The sequence below is a fragment of the Canis lupus genome, chromosome 23, assembly GCF_011100685.1.
Source record: "Canis lupus familiaris isolate Mischka breed German Shepherd chromosome 23, alternate assembly UU_Cfam_GSD_1.0, whole genome shotgun sequence".
Classification (NCBI taxonomy): domain Eukaryota; kingdom Metazoa; phylum Chordata; class Mammalia; order Carnivora; family Canidae; genus Canis; species Canis lupus.
Genome location: NC_049244.1, coordinates 38,544,007 through 38,560,328, shown reverse-complemented (window position 1 = coordinate 38,560,328; position 16,322 = coordinate 38,544,007).

The following is a 16,322-nucleotide window of genomic DNA, read 5'->3' as shown; positions in this document are numbered from 1 at the left end:
AACTGGACACAAATTGATGGAGAAATCCCATATATGATGCCCAAGGCTGAGCATTACTCCACTGTGTCGGTTGCAGGGCTTTACAGTTTGTATTACTGACAGGTACAAGTGACTTATTGTGTCTCCAGGAATATAGCCCTGAAGTTCTACTCAAGGCACAGTACTAATAACGGTTCCTACTTAGGAGGTGTCCACCAGGTACCAGTCACTTTACATAACACTTCCATCCTCAAAACAATAATTATATTGAAATGGTACTTAATCACTTAACAAATAAGGAAATTAAGACACAAAGAGGTTAACCTGTCCAAAGATAGTATAGTATAGTACGTAATTGAGCTGGAATTCAAAAGAAATCAGTTGAATCCCCAAACCTGTGTTCCAGCCTTCTCTTTTTAAATTAAATTTTAATTATACATGGCTACCATTCCTACAAAATTTTTAAGCATGACAGGTAAGAGTACAATCTTTTTGATCACCTTCTAAGGGTAATTCCTGTAAGAGTGTAGTGTGTATCCTTCTAGTCTTTTTTGATACCCATACACTATCTGAACGTATAACTACTTACAGCTGTTTTTTGTTTTTATTTCATATAAGTGGCATCGTGCTTTATGCATTATTCCTGAGTTTGACTTTTTCCCTGAACAAATATCTCTGAGGCTTAACCTGCTCCACTACTCTCTGCTATTCCCCTTCCTAGGTTACCTGCTTCTCTAAAAACTTGGCAGATTAAGAGCTAGTGTTCTGAACCTCAGTACCAGACACCTTTAAGGGAATTTTGTTTCTTGTTTTCAACATTTCATTACAAAAATTTTATTTAAAAATAGTGAAGTTTAAAATATTATACATCCACCTAGGTTCTACCATTAACACTTTTACTTGCTTTATTACATATCCATCCATCTATCCATCCACAGGAATTTTAATGGTAGAAGAGCTCCCTGCAGCACCTTGCTAAGTCACCTGCTCTGCTTAGGTTGTCGAATGACCAATACTATCCCTAACTGGATGAGTAGGGAGCAGTGGTAAAGCTACCTGTGGAATCCAGTTTGTCAGATGTCCACAGAGGTCTCCATCCTGGAAAGGATGTGTTTTAATGGAAGAGTGACCAATCATGCAGAACACCCAAGACTACTTGACTGAAGAAATCACTCAGAATGGTCTAGAATTGTACCTAGGGTTGAAAAGACTATAAGAAGATGGAATACATATTGGACTACCAAAGCAAACTGTCCTGAGTCCTTGCTTTTTTAGAGGGAGGCAGCAAAAGAGTGCCATCGAGAATCCTGATGGACTTCAAGGAAGCCATCGCGGTGGATGGCTTCCCAAGTGGATCAATGTCCTTCCCTATCCAACTCAAATCTGTGGAGCAATAGCCCTGAGCCAGCTGTTTGCAGCACCGAGAGGCAGTAACTACTGTACAAAACAGTAAGTCTATCTCTATAGGAATTGGTGATCAAGATCCTTATTGTGATTAAACGTGTAGTTGAGCAGCCTGAAAAGATGAATGAGATCTCTAGGTACAAAGTTGCCAAGTTTTATGTCCCTCTGTGTCTGACATTTTTTTATGGAATGTGGCCAAAAATGAATGAATACAATGATACCTTAAAAAGAGCATTCTCCAGCACCTGGAGCTCTGCTGGTTAAGTATCCAACTCTTGATTTTTGGCTCAGGTCATGATCTCAGGGTTGTGAGATTGAGCCCTGCATCGGGCTCCACGCTGGGCATGGAACCTGCTTGGGATTCTCTCTCTTCCTCTCCCTTTGCCCCTCCCCTCTCAAAACTGGTTTTAATAACTTGCAGCAAAACTTAAGTATACAACATTCTGGTTGCAGTTCTGTCTGTTGGGATTCTTCAGTTACGTTCATTCCAGGAATATGTCCCCACTCCAGTGATTCAGGTTATCAGGCCTGTAACATGTAGGCAGAAGTATTCCGCAAAGAAAGCAAGAGGTGATGGAGTACTGGGGAGGACAGCTTTTTAGTAGAGGGCAAGAAATTACTAGAGGACATGCCAGCAGGAACCAGGGGTAGATTTAGAGGGGCTGGCAGTGCAGAAGGGCAGTGCTTGAAGGACATACTTCAAAATATGTTCCACATGTATTAGTTGAGGGCCTACTATGTGCCAGGCACTGCCAGGAAATTCAGGTTTTCAGGGAAGAACTCTAAAGAAGGGGGAAGAGCAATGAGGGCTCAGCCAGCATGCAGACTGTGTTCCCTTCATATAGAAATGACTGTGTGTTTATAAAACAACTCTCCTACCTCATTCAGGACCCTAAAGAGCAATTTCCTTTCTCTCTTCTTTAATCAGAACATTAAAAGGTAAGCTGACATGATTTCCAGGCAACGAAGGACTTTTGGCAGGAAATTTTGCTCTTTCTCCTTCACTGCAAAACAATATCTTCCCTCTTCTGGGCAATGAGTGCACACTGGTCCTTGGTTAAGAACGGAGATGTTAGTCACAGTCATTGTCTTTGTCTGTTCCTCTCTGGAAAGGAAAAACCATTACAGAGCGAAATCAGAATGTCCTTGTGAGGGGACTTGGCAGAGAAGAGGACACAAAGCTTGAATTAGCAGCATCAGACCAGTGCAGGTGCCCATGGCAAGGAGCACAGGAGCTTAAATGCCAGGATCTGTACACGTTGCAGTATCAGCTGTGAGATAAACTATTGATTCAGGTTTTGTGACTTTTGCTTTTTTTTTTTTTTAAGGCAGAAGTCCATCATTACTAAATAATAAATCTTTTCTGAATTCAACACACACAAATCACTTTCCCCACTTCAATAGCCTAATCAAATACCAGGAGAGTCTTCACTGGTATCTCTGGGATTTCAGATGATGCTTTCCCAATTACATTTCTTTAGGGCCACTAAGTGAAAAGGAAGATTTCTTTTTTTTTTTTTTTTTTGCTTTAATGTTATCATGTGGCATTTCTACACTTACTACTAGCAAAAAATATAGATCACAATCACATGAGTCATTTTTGATTCCTCTCCTGCCACAGTTGGTTCTCAAGTCCTGGTGCATTGTCATCTGAATCTGCCCTCTTCTCACCATCCTCATTACTGCCTTAATACAAGTCCACTTCCTCTCACATTCAGCCTATTGGAATGGTCTCCCATTTTTCCTACTTCCAGTCTTGGATCACTCCAAGCCCTAAAAAAAAAAAAAAAAGTACTGTTCATAGACCAAGTATTTTTTATCATTCTGTCATTTACCTTACCATGTGTTGTGAAATAGACATTTTATTTCATTTTATCTTATTTTATTGTGATAACACAACATAAGATTACTCCTCTTTTTAAGTTTTTAAGTATACAACTCAGTATTGTTACTATGGGTGCAATATTGTACAGCAGAGTTTTAAAATTTAAGTGAAATGTTACATTTATCGATTAATAACTCCCTATTTCCTCCTCCTTCCAACTCCTAGCAACCATTTCAGATTAATGTCTTCTCTGAGATTTCCTCAGATTGAAGTTTTCCTCAAGCACCCAGCAATAAATACAAATATACAAGGGTCCGTTATCATGACATTTTTGGACACAAAGGCCAAAAGTTTTTGAAAGTTTGCAAGAAAAAAAGATTATACATAAAGGAGTAGGGACAATAATGACTTAAGGCTTCTCTAGGGCAATGCCAGAAGGTAGAGAATAATGGGGCACTGGCTTCAAAATACCGAAAGGAAATAATTTCTAACACAGAATTCTATTCCCAGCCAAGTAGCAATAAAATGTTAGGATAAAGACATTTTAAGATAAAAGTCGCAAACAGTTTACTTCCTAAGTATGTCTTCTCAAGAAACTACTGAAGGATATGCAGTAACAAAGTGAGAACGTAAGTCAAGATTGAAGATTTAAACCAAATGGAAAGAGTTTTCAGTTCACGTGAGAAGATAATTTCCACAGTGATAGAAAGGGAAATCCCGATTTGAAAGCTACCACCAGGCCTAGAGGCCAACCAGCATAACTAGAAAAAGTTAGGGAGTTCCAGAAAAGAATGTTTTTAAGAAAATGAATTTTGGGCAGCCCAGGTGGCTCAGTGGTCTAGCGCCACCTTAAGCCCAGGCGTGATCCTGGAGACCCGGGATTGAGTCCCACGTCAGGCTCCCTGCATGGAGCCTGCTTCTCCCTCTGCCTGTCTCTGCCTCTCTCTTTCTCTGTCTGTGTCTCTCATGAATAAATAAATAAAATCTTTTTAAAAAATGAATTTTGAGAAAATTTCTGACCCAGAAAAGAAAGTCTTTAAGAAAATGAATTTTGAGAAAATTTCTGATGTTTCTGAACATTTTCAGAGGAGATTTAGAAAACTATAAGAGGTATTTGGGTTGAATTAATAAGTTCAAGTGGAAAAGTCAGCTCATATATTAATTCCAGAGAAAATAGAACAGTTTTACAGAAAAAGAAAATAATATATGTCCAGCAAAAGAAATAGATGGCATAATTCAAGAGAGTTTAATAGACTAATAGTTTTTAGGTATAAGCAGACTTAAGAAAACTAAAAAGGCTAATAACAATATAGGAAATATTACTACTCTAGGCCTGAAGAGGCAAGAAGAAGATGCAATTCCTTGGTCCCAAAGAGACTATCCTATGGAGGGTGTTTACCTGACAAGAACTGTGGCCTATTGTAGAACCAGCAACAAACCCAAGACTACCTAGTAAAAAAGGAGGGAGCTAGGAAACAAATACTAGGCCCTCATTTTGTCCTTCCTCCGATACCCTGCTAATGCCTTCTATTGGTCCAACTTAACTGAGTAACCATAGTGCAAGGGAGCCCTTTGATAGAGTCTGCGCATATCAGCCTCTGAGACACAGGGCTGAAGGAAGGATGGAGAGTGAATCTGGGCAGGTAAACAGAAGATATACAGCATAGTATCGACACATTGGGTCAACTGTGGATTTTTTTAATGTTTATAATAATGGAAACATGAAATAGTAATCCTAACAAAATCATGTTACAACTGTATGAGGAAGATGGAAAGGATGCACATGTGTGGTGGTGGTGGTGGTGGTGGATGGAAATGTGTGTGTACTCTTCCATGATGAAAGTCAATAGATCATGCCCAAAGCTGGGGGGGCGGGGGACGGTATGTTACTCACGGAAAGAAAATACAAAGAGATGATTTAATGTGACTGCCTAAAATAAAATGCAATAAAACAACAAAGCAATTGAAGAAGATCTCTCACTTTCTTGTCAGTCCTAACACCCTATGGTCTCATGGTCCGTAGGTGGAAAATGGTACATTTGACTAGTGAAGCCTCTACCTCAAGAACAACGCAGAGATTCAAAATCTATAAATGAAGCTCAAAGTATCACTCCACGATGACTTATGAAGTACAAAGGGGCGAAGGTACCGTCACAGTGTGGAGTTCGGTGGTCACTATCTTCGGCAATGGTCAAGCTTGGCAATACAGGTATCCTCGCTTTTTGAAAGTTCACATTTTGCCACTTTGCTTTCACAAAAGACCTAGTTAGTACCTGCTTTTGCTCACTAAAAGAAATCCAAAGAGGTTGTTCCCTTTTATGAAGAAAGGCTAGAAGCTAAAACTCGCATTCAGTGCTTGTGTTGCAGGCAGCCCGGCCTCGGTGGGGCAGCCCCCCCGGGAAGCAGCAAGAGGGCCCACCCCCCTCCTTCCCTGGGACCTACACTCAGCATCTCAGCATCAAGCCGCCGCAGCTTTGACCTGTGTCTGTGAGCGTTTGTGCTTTGCTCCATTTATTTTGTGCATCCATCAGCAAGGTGTGTCGTAAGGTATCAGAAAAGCCTAAGAGAGGTTATTTGGTGGTGGTGGTGGGGGTGCTGGGAATGCACAAACTTTCTGCCATGTAGTTAATGGTAACTGCCTCTTCACTTTACATCATTTTGGCTTACGAAGGGTTTCATACAAAAGGAATTCTTTCGCACTGTGGGAGAAGCCCTAGTTGCCAAGAGCAGGAGGGGATTGATAATTCTGTTTCTTGCTGTGATGCAAGGGGAAGGACATAACGTCTCCCATTTGGTATTCTTGCCAAAAATGCCTCTCCTGACTTCAATACACAGAAACAGTCAAACAAATCTGGGTTAATGGAACGGATCCGGTCCAGACAACTGGCCTCATCTCTTCCAAGGGAGGTTGGGGGCAGGGGATACTGAGGGAGATTTAAGAAACCTAATACTCAAAGCTAATGTGTGAACCTTGACTAGATCTAGGTTAGGAAAAAAAGATTGATGAGACATGTTGTGGAACAAGGGGCCTCTGTGAGTATGGGTGACATTGAATTAGTGTCCGTGTTTTCTCGGGTATAGCAACGATGTAGTTATTTAGGAGATGTTTTTAATCTGGGAAGATGTACATGGAAGTATTTAGGAATGAAGTGTCCTATCTGTGCCCCCACTTTCAGATGGTCTGGCATGGAGGAAGTCTAGGAAAAGACGGAGGCAGTGTGGTAAGAAGTCGACAGTAGCCCTTCAGGAGAGGATGATTCAGGTATAAATATCTAAGTATTGCTTTCAGCTTTTGTGCAGGTTCAAAAAAAATTTTTTTGAGAAAGTGCTTCTGGGGCAGCCTTGGTGGCTCAGTGGTTTAGCGCCGGCTTCAGCCCAGCGTGTGATCCTGGAGACCCGGGATCGAGTCCCATGTCGGGGCTCCCTGCATGGGGCCTGCTTCTCCCTCTGCCTGTGTCTCTGCCTCTCTCTCTTTTTGTGTCTGTCAAGAATAAATAAATAAGGGATCCCTGGGTGGCGCAGCGGTTTGGTGCCTGCCTTTGGCCCAGGGCGCGATCCTGGAGACCCGGGATCGAATCCCACATCGGGCTCCCGGTGCATGGAGCCTGCTTCTCCCTCTGCCTGTGTCTCTGCCTCTCTCTCTCTCTGTGACTATCATAAATAAATAAAAGTTAAAAAAAATTACCTGAATCTTAAAAAAAATAAAGAATAAATAAATAAAATCTCTAAAAAAAAAAGTGCTTCTGAGGAGGGACAAACATGGGGATGGATGAGCTGCTGCTGTTTCATAATAAGCCACGCTGAGTATTTGACTCTATAAACTACATACATGTTTAACTTTGATCAGAATAAAAACCAATAAAATGTCAAGGCTAATTCAAGAAATGTCACAATATTGAGAAATGTTGTATGATAATCAAATCAGAACTCAAATAGGGATTCGAACTTTAAAAATTTGGCACCAGAAGCTGAGGGCTGGAATTTACCTTGAAGAACCTCTCAGCCTGCTTCCTCCATTGTAAGGATTCATTACATGAGGCTCAGGGGAGTTAAGTGACTTGCCCAAGGTCAAGCGCCTATGTAGCAACAGAGACAGGTCGAGAGGTCAGATCTCACTTCCATTCCAAAAATCTTTCCTTATTTATATGCCACAACTTACCTGCTATTGTACAACACTCTTGCACAGTGAGTAAGCAGCTGTTCAGCACTCTGTGCTCTTTTCTCAAGAAAGATACGGACAGCAGTGGGTGAAAGGGTAGGAGGAAGGAAAAACACAAACCAAGAAAACCACAGTTGGATATTAGCGGGGAAGGGCAATTGAGACTGACATTGCGGAGTGGTTACTCTCAGGCAATAAAGAATTTATTCTCCCAAATTACAGGGTTTCATCTGCTCACACTGTAATTGGCTATTAGAGCTTGGTAATTGATACTAAGAAGCTTGTAAGCCTTTGGCGCCCAACGTTTCGCCCAGCTGTCAAAAATGAGCACAGTCAAGATGGACAAAGAAGCTTTGTTGTTGGTGCTGGTGCACATGGAGATTTTTAGACAAAGAAAAAGTTTCCTAAATTTGAGGCAGTTGGCCTGTTTTAAATAATATCTGTCCAGTTTCCTTGCAAAGTTTTAAGACCCCAAACAATACAAAGGATAGATTTGATGATGTATACTTTATTGTTTGTTATTTATTTTCCCATATATATGTATATTAAAGATTTTATTCATTTATTCATGAGAGACACACAGAAAGAGAGAGAGAGAGGCAGAGACACAGGCAGAGGGAGAAGCAGGCTCCATGCCGGGAGCCTGATATGGGACTCGATCCTGGGTCTCCAGGATCACGCCCTGGGCCGAAGGCAGGCACTAAACTGCTGCACCACCCAGGGATCCCCCTCCCCTATATTTTAATGTAGAAATTTCCCATACATAAAAGGGGGAAAAATTACTTCCGTTAATATCCACAAACACACCACCTAAATTCTACCCTTGATATTTTCCTATTCCTACTCTATGAAATATCTAGCCATCTAGCCATCTCTCCACTCAAAAATCCTTCTTACTTTTATTTGCTTTTTGAAGTAAGTCGCAGACATCGGTATACTTGCCCTGAAACATTTCAGCATTCAGCATGCATGTCATTTATCATATATATTATATAATAATATATGACATATTATCATTTATATATTATATACTATTAACTATATTATATATTTTTAGATGGGGAAGGGGCAGAAGGAAAGGAACATAATTATTATATATACTATACTATTAATTATATTATATATATGGAGGGGGGGGGGAAGGAGCAGAGGTAGAAGGAAAGAGAGAATTTTTAGCTTTTAAGCAGACTCCACATTGAGCGTGGAGCTAATATGGAGCTTGATCCCATGACCCTAAGATCAAAACCTGAGCCAAAATCAAGAATCAGACGCCAGGGACACTGGGGATCCCTGGGTGGCTCAGCGGTGGAGCGTCTGCCTTTGGCTCAGGGCATGATCCTGGGGTCTGGGATCAAGTCCCACGTCGGGAGCCTGCTTCTCCCTCTGCCTGTGTCTCTGCCTCTCTCTCTCTCTGTGTCTCTCATGAATAAATAAATAAAATCTTTGAAAAAAAAATCAGATACTTAACCGACTGAGCCGCCCAGGTGCTCCATTAATTCAATATTTTAGTGGTTCTTTTTGTTTCTTTAGAGGTAAAATTTACATAAAATGAAATGTACAAATCTAGTGTTCAATTCCTTAAGTTCCAGCAAATATCTGCACGTGTACAAACTAAATCATTACAAGACAAAGAACACAAACATCACAAACAGAAAATTCTCTCATACCCTCTCCCAATAAATCTCTACCTACAACCACTAAGAGGCAACCATTGTTTTGAAATGTGTTCACAAAAAAATTAATTTTACCATTTCTAGAGCTTTAAGTCCATGGGAAAATACAGTGATGCCTACTTTATGCAAGGTTTCTTTTACTCAATATAATGTTTCAGAATTCATTCATGTTGTGTGCATCAATGGTATGTTTCTCTTTATTTCTGAATAGTGGTCCATTGTGTAAAGGACATAGTATGTGATTTATCCTCCAACTGATGAACAGCTGGGCTATTTCCAGTTTGGGGCTCTTATGAATAATCCTGCTCTGGATGTCCTTATACAAGTCTTTCTGTAGACATTTGTTTTCATTTATCTTGGCTAAATACCTAAGAATGGAATTTGTGGGTCATAGGATATGCATATGTTTAGTTTCATAAGCAACCGTTGGACTTTTTTCAAAGTGGTTGTACCATCCTACACTCTCCACCACCAACATATGAGCTTTTGAGTCTGTCCACAGGCCCATCATTTATCCTAGTAGTCTTTATTGTAGCCATTCTGTTAGTATGTCAAGTATTATTTATTTTTGACAAATGCATTTAATACAACCGAAGGCAGTCTATTTTTACATAAAAAAAAATAGGTTACCCACACTTAGAGAAGTTGACAAAACTCACAGGAAATCAGGATACTTTAAAACAGGTACATACAGCCTCCTCTTTCTTTTTTAGACCCTTTCTTTCTTTCTTTCTTTCTTTCTTTCTTTCTTTCTTTCTTTCTTTCTTTCTTCTTTTATTATTTATTTATTTATTTATTTATTTATTTATTTATTTATTTATTTCCTGTGGTTTTGTTATTGCTGGTGGTGGCTGTGGTGGTGTTTTACTGTGGTAAAGTTCACATAACAAAATTTACCTTCTTAGCAGTTTTAAAGCGTACAATACAGTGGTACTAAGTATATTCATGATGTTGTGTGCTCATCACCACTAGCTAGTTGCAGAACTTCCTCACTACCCCAAATGGAAACCCCCAACTTGTCACTTCTCATTCTCCTTCCTCCTAGCCCTTGGCAACCACAAGTCTGATTTTTGTTTCTGTGGATTTTCTTATTCTGGGTATTTCATGTAAGTAGAATAATGCAATATGTGGTCGATTACAACTATATGATATTAGGTATAATTATAGATTCCTTGGATGACAGGACATAAGAACACTGGATAGATGAAAGACAGAATGTTTGTTACTTACAGCTCCAAAGGAGCAAAGGCTGCCTCACTGGGCCACACAGGGGACAAGGGAACAAGTTGGAACTCTAGGAGGCAGTTTATGTGTGACAAGCAGGGTGGGGTTAGTAAGGTTTTGTGGGCTTCCTGAGAATTGAGTATTTTTTGGTATCAATTTTTATTTACCTTGTAGTTAGCTAACATACAGTGTAATATTTTCAGAAGTAGAATTTAGTGGTTCACCACTTAATACAACACCCAGTGCTCATCAAAACAAGTGCCCTACTTAATACCCATCACCCATCTAGCCCATTCCTCACTCACCTCCCTCTATCAGCCTTCAGTTTGTTCTCTATAGCCAAGAGTCTCTTATGGTTTGCCTCCCAGTCTCTTTTTTCCCCATTCCCTATGTTCATCTGTTTTGTTTCTTAAATTCCACATATGAGTGAGGTCACATGGTATTTCTCTTTCTCTGACTTGTTTTGCTTAGCATAATACACTCTAGCTCCATCCACATTGTTGCAAATGGCAAAGTTTCATTCTTTTTGATGGCTGAGTAATAGTCCATTGACTATACATACTATATCTTCTTTATCCATTTATCAGTCGATGCAGCAACCTCTTTGACATCAGCTGTAGTAACTTCTTACTAGACACATCTCTGGAGGCAAAAGGAACAAAAGCAAAAATGAATTATTAGGACTTTATCAAGATAAAAAGCTTCTGCACAGTGAAGAAAACAATCAATAAAACTAGAAGGCAACCAATGGAATGGGAGAAAACATTTGCAAATGACATATCAGATAAAGGGCTAGTATCCAAAATCTATTAAGAACTTATCAAACTCAGCACCAAAAAACCCCCAAATAATCCATAAAGAAATGGGCAGAAGACATGAATAAAAACTTTTCCAAAGACATCCAGATGGCTAACAGATACATGAAAAGATGCTCAACGTCCCTCATCACCAGGGAAATGTAAATCAAAACCACGGTAGATATCATGTCACACCTGTCAAAATGGCTAAAATGTACAACACAGGAAACAATACATGTTGGTGAGGATGTAGAGAAAGAACTCTCTTACACAGTGGGTGGGAATGCAAATTGGTACAGTTATTCTGAAGAACTATAGGGAGGTTCCTCAAAAAGTTAAAAATAGAGCTATCCTGTGACTCAGCAATTGCACTACTAGGGATTTACCCAAAGGATACAAACGTACTGATTCGAAGGCGCACAAGGCACACATGCACCCTAATGTTCACAGCAGCATTACTAACAACAGCCAAAATATGGAAAGAAAATGGAATATTTTGAATAATTCTGTGGCTCCAAGCAACAAGAGGCCACCCCTGGGTGTTAGGTATCTGGGCATGTTTAGCCATTGGAAATGCATGTGTGTGGGGATCCCTGGGTGGCGCAGCGGTTTAGCGCCTGCCTTTGGCCCAGGGCGCGATCCTGGAGACCCGGGATCGAATCCCACGTCGGGCTTCCGGTGCATGGAGCCTGCTTCTCCCTCTGCCTGTGTCTCTGCCTCTCTCTCTCTATGTGACTATCATAAATAAATAAAAATTAAAAAACATTAAAAAAAAAAAAGAAAAGGAAATGCATGTGTCAAAACCTGGGAGTGTTAGGGTGGAATCTTCTTAGCAAACTACCCACAAAGGGGCAAGGGAAGTGAAAATTATAACCATGACTTCAAAACTGGCTCAAGACAGTACTTGGGAAATGTTACATTACAGCAGTTCTGTGGATCAGACTCCTCTCACGTGGCAAAGTGGTCAAGTTTCATCCATGTTGTAACATGTATCAATACTTCTTCATTCTTTGTTATAGCTGAATATTACTCCATTGTATGGATATGCCACATTTTGTTATTCATTCAACCATTTATTGGACATTTGCATTGTTTCCACCTTTTGGCTGTTACTAGGAGTGCTGCCATGAACATTCATGTACAAGGTTTTTTTTTTGCAAACTTGTTTTCACTTCTTTAGATTATGTAGTTAGGAGGGCAACTGCTGGCGATATTTAACTTATGGAGGAATTGCCAAGCTGTTTTGTAAAGTGGCTGCCCCATCTTGCATTTCTCCCACCAATGGATGAAGTTTCCAACTTCTCTATATCTTCACCAACACTTGGAATTTTCCATTTTTAAAAAATTATGACCACCCATGTTGTTTTGATTTGCATTTCCCTCATGATTTAATGATGCTGAGCTTTATGATTCTTCATCTGCTTTATGTATCTCCTTTTTGAAAGATGTCTACTCAAGTCCTTTGCCTATTCTTAAAATGGATTGTGTGGTTTTTTGCATGAAGTCTATTTTAATTCCAGAAGGCAACCTTCTTTTTCCAATTAATTTCCTCTTATTTTCAGTATTTGTGATTTTAATTTATTGTTTTAAAGATTTGTTTATTTACTTTAGAGAAGGAGAGAGAGAGAGATAGGGAAAGAGCACAAGTGGAGGGAAGGGCAGAGAGAGAGGGAGGGAGAGAGAATCTCTAGCAGACTCCCCACTGAGCGCACAGACAGATATGGGGCTTGACCCCATGACCGTGAGATCATGACCTGACCAAAGCCAAGAACTGGTTGCTTAACCTACAGAGATACCCGAGTGCCCTTTGTGGTTTTATTTTAAAAGGAGATTAAGGTTTGTTTATTCCCATGGGTGACATCTTTGAATATTTATTTATTTTTAGAGAGAGAGTATTGCAGGAGGAGGGAGGGACAGAGGGAGAGAGAGAGAAAGAATCCCAAGTAGATTCCCCACTGAGCACAGAGCCCTATAAGGGGCCTGATCCCTCCCCACCCTCACCACCAAGATCATGACCTGAGCTGAAATCAAGAGTCAGACACTTAAACCACTGAGCCACCCAGGCGCCCCTCACGGTGATGTTTTTAAAAACATGGTGAAACAAAATGCATGCATTGTTTACATAAAAGGATCAACTTTTCAGATGACTCTATTCTAGGTTTCAGAGAAGAACTGGATATCCTGATGAGGAGGCATTAAATGAAGCTGAAATTCAAGTCTTCAAATCAAAATCACAAAAGGTGGCAAAACCCTGTTCTTAAAAACAAAACAAAGCAAAAACAAAACCCTGTTCTTGTAACCAGAGATGTTAAACACGATGGAAAAATGAGAAGTATCATTAAGCCTCCAAAACAATATTTTAATTGTGGGCAAAAGTTTGTCAAACTATTATAAGAAAACTAAAGTTTAATACTACTAAAAATTTAAAAAGAGGCCTTGGCCGATATAGTTCTAGGCAGTTTTTTTGCCCTACATTAGGCAAACTGTATCATAACTAGGAAAGTCAGAGCCAACATGAGCAGCTGAGGGATTTTACCTTTCATATATACACCAAATTGTAAACACTCATGAGTCCGGGAACAAACAAAAACTAACTCTTAGTAAGTATCAGTTGAATTCAACCCAATTGGGAACCACAGTTTCTCTAAATGGAAAAAGAGGCCAAAGCAGCCAACTCAACTTTTTCAAGTGGTCAATAAGTAGATAGAAAACACAGAACAAGGATAACATTTATTTAATCTAAGAAAGTGAGTGTGACTAGGCTTTATACTGAAAGCTCTTTTTTAAAAAAGAGGTTCTTTGGTTTTAAGGAAAATTTATCTGCAGAACTGCTTTAGAGATAAGAAGCAGGGCCAGAATAAATGTGCTCCTCTCATCCTGAAGATTTTGATCTCAGGAATCAGAATGAACCCTTGTTGCATTTAGCATTTTGGTATTCAGTCTGGGAGAGGAAGCTCACAGTGACATATTTAGGTTGTTTGAGGAGCCAAAGTGGTGGTGTTATAAAAATGTCAGTCCCAACAGCCCCTCACAGTAGGAAGTCAACTCTGTGAGCTTGCTGTCTAGGTCTGAAAATGGGAATGGTTTCCAGAAGTGTTTGGCTAAATTCAGAGATTGTTGCTCCTTCTTCAGTCTATTCTACAAGCACTTAATTCACCCTGCTATATAGTTGGTGCTCATAATGCAGAGATGAAATAACCCGAGTTCCTGCACTCAGGAGGGTCTCTACCCAGGGAAAGGAGTGGGTGCATAAGATTAACTGAATATGTGCCTCGATAGAAGCTTCTATAAGGCCTTGTGACATACAGCAAAGAGAGTGTTCAAATCTATCAGGAGGGGCGTCACGATGAAAGGACTACTGCGTTGAGCATTTCCCCCCAACTCCTCATTTTTAAAACTTTCTAACCCACAGGAAATTTGCAAGGCTTGTATAATAAACATCCACACACTCATCATCCAGGATTACCAGCTGTTGACATTTTTGCCACATTTATTATTTCTCCCTTTCTGATGCTTTACCTCAAAATTCTTAAACATGTTTCTCCTGGGATCAAGGACATTCTCCCACAAAAACACAAATTACCACAATAAGGAATTTTAACCTGAATACGATTGTACAACTAATACATAGGTCATACATACTCAAATTTCCCGAACTTTTTTCCCTCCCCAATCTGAGATCCAATTAGGATTATGCATTGAGGGATCCCTGGGTGGCGCAGCGGTTTAGCGCCTGCCTTTGGCCCAGGGCGCGATCCTGGAGACCCGGGATTGAATCCCATATCGGGCTCCTGGTGCATGGAGCCTGCTTTTCCCTCTGCCTATGTCTCTGCCTCTCTCTCTCTCTCTGTGTGTGACTATCATAAATAAATAAAAATTTTTAAAAAAACTTCCCTTTAAAAAAAAAAGGATTATGCATTGAATTTAATTTCAAAAATTTTGATTTTCTCTTTAATCTACCTTCATCTAAATGAAATCCTCAGCTTTTTTTCTTTTCCTATCTCTCACAATATTAATATTTTCGAGGTCCAGGACAGTTGTTAAGCGGAGTATCTTTCCGTCTGGATTTGTCCTATGGTTTTTTATTCGTGGTATGTTTTCTGCTATATCAGAGTCAGGTTAGACCCTTGAGGCAGGAGTCCAACACTGGAAATATTAAGTAGACATTGGCAAATAGTGGCAAGTTTGCTTGCTAGTTATACTGGGGACAGCTTCAGCCAGGGAATAGACACTTAATAACTGATATTGGTAAGTAAGAAGCACTGAGTGGATGCAGAAGCTCTGTCTACTTCCACTCCCAGTCACATCAATAGAAATTCTGGCTAATACTTACCAACAGCAACCAAAAATTATTTTGTATACGGTCACGCTTGACACCAAGAGAAGCAATTCTCAGCTTACTTAAGGTTAGAGTGGTGAATTGCTGCTATGAGTAGAAAAAGTCACCTATAGGCTACTGGGACCTTTGTGTTGGGAGATAATTGTTCATGTCATTTCTACATGTCTTGTGACGACTTTTATCCTACCTTGCACATTTTAGGAATGCCTGCACAGCAGATCGCCCTGGGAACTAGAGATCCTATCTCCCTTTGCATCAGAGGGCAGATTCATTTCCTAATGATGATTTAAAGATAATGTTGTCCTCAGGGACAAAGGTTGGGCATGTCTGCCAGCAGCCCCTTCAAAGCACTGGGGTGTTCCCAAGCTCGGAGCCTCTCAGTTGTGACACAGACTCACTGAGTGCACAGCATTGGGCCTCACGGGGAGGAAGAACCAGTGTGTCCATGAAGCTCATGCTGCTTGTTGTGCCTGAATCTACGTGGTTCTTTCTTCACAGGGGCTGACTGTATGGAAGTGTGGCAAGCTGACCTTGGCCTGTTGTAGTCACTGCTGCTTAGGGACACCTTGACAGTGTGCCACCCACCAGCAAGCGCATACTTGGTGGGAACTCCAACTGGAGCAATTAGCACAGCAGCTTATCTGCAGCTGATGAAATATTTTAGGCCCTGGCAGGGGCAAACTTGCAACTGCTTTGTAGGAGTGCTTCCCTAACCCACAACAGAAAGACTTTCCACTGAAGAGAACCTCACCAAATATCAATGCACAATTAAAGAGCTAACAAATCACAGAAGACAATGTACCAGTGGAAGTGCGAGAGAACCTACATGGCAAGTGGGAGCATTTGAGCTCCAGAATGTAGAGGTAATAGAGCACTCGGAAAGACACTTGAAAAAAAAAAAAAGGAAAGACACTTGAGACAA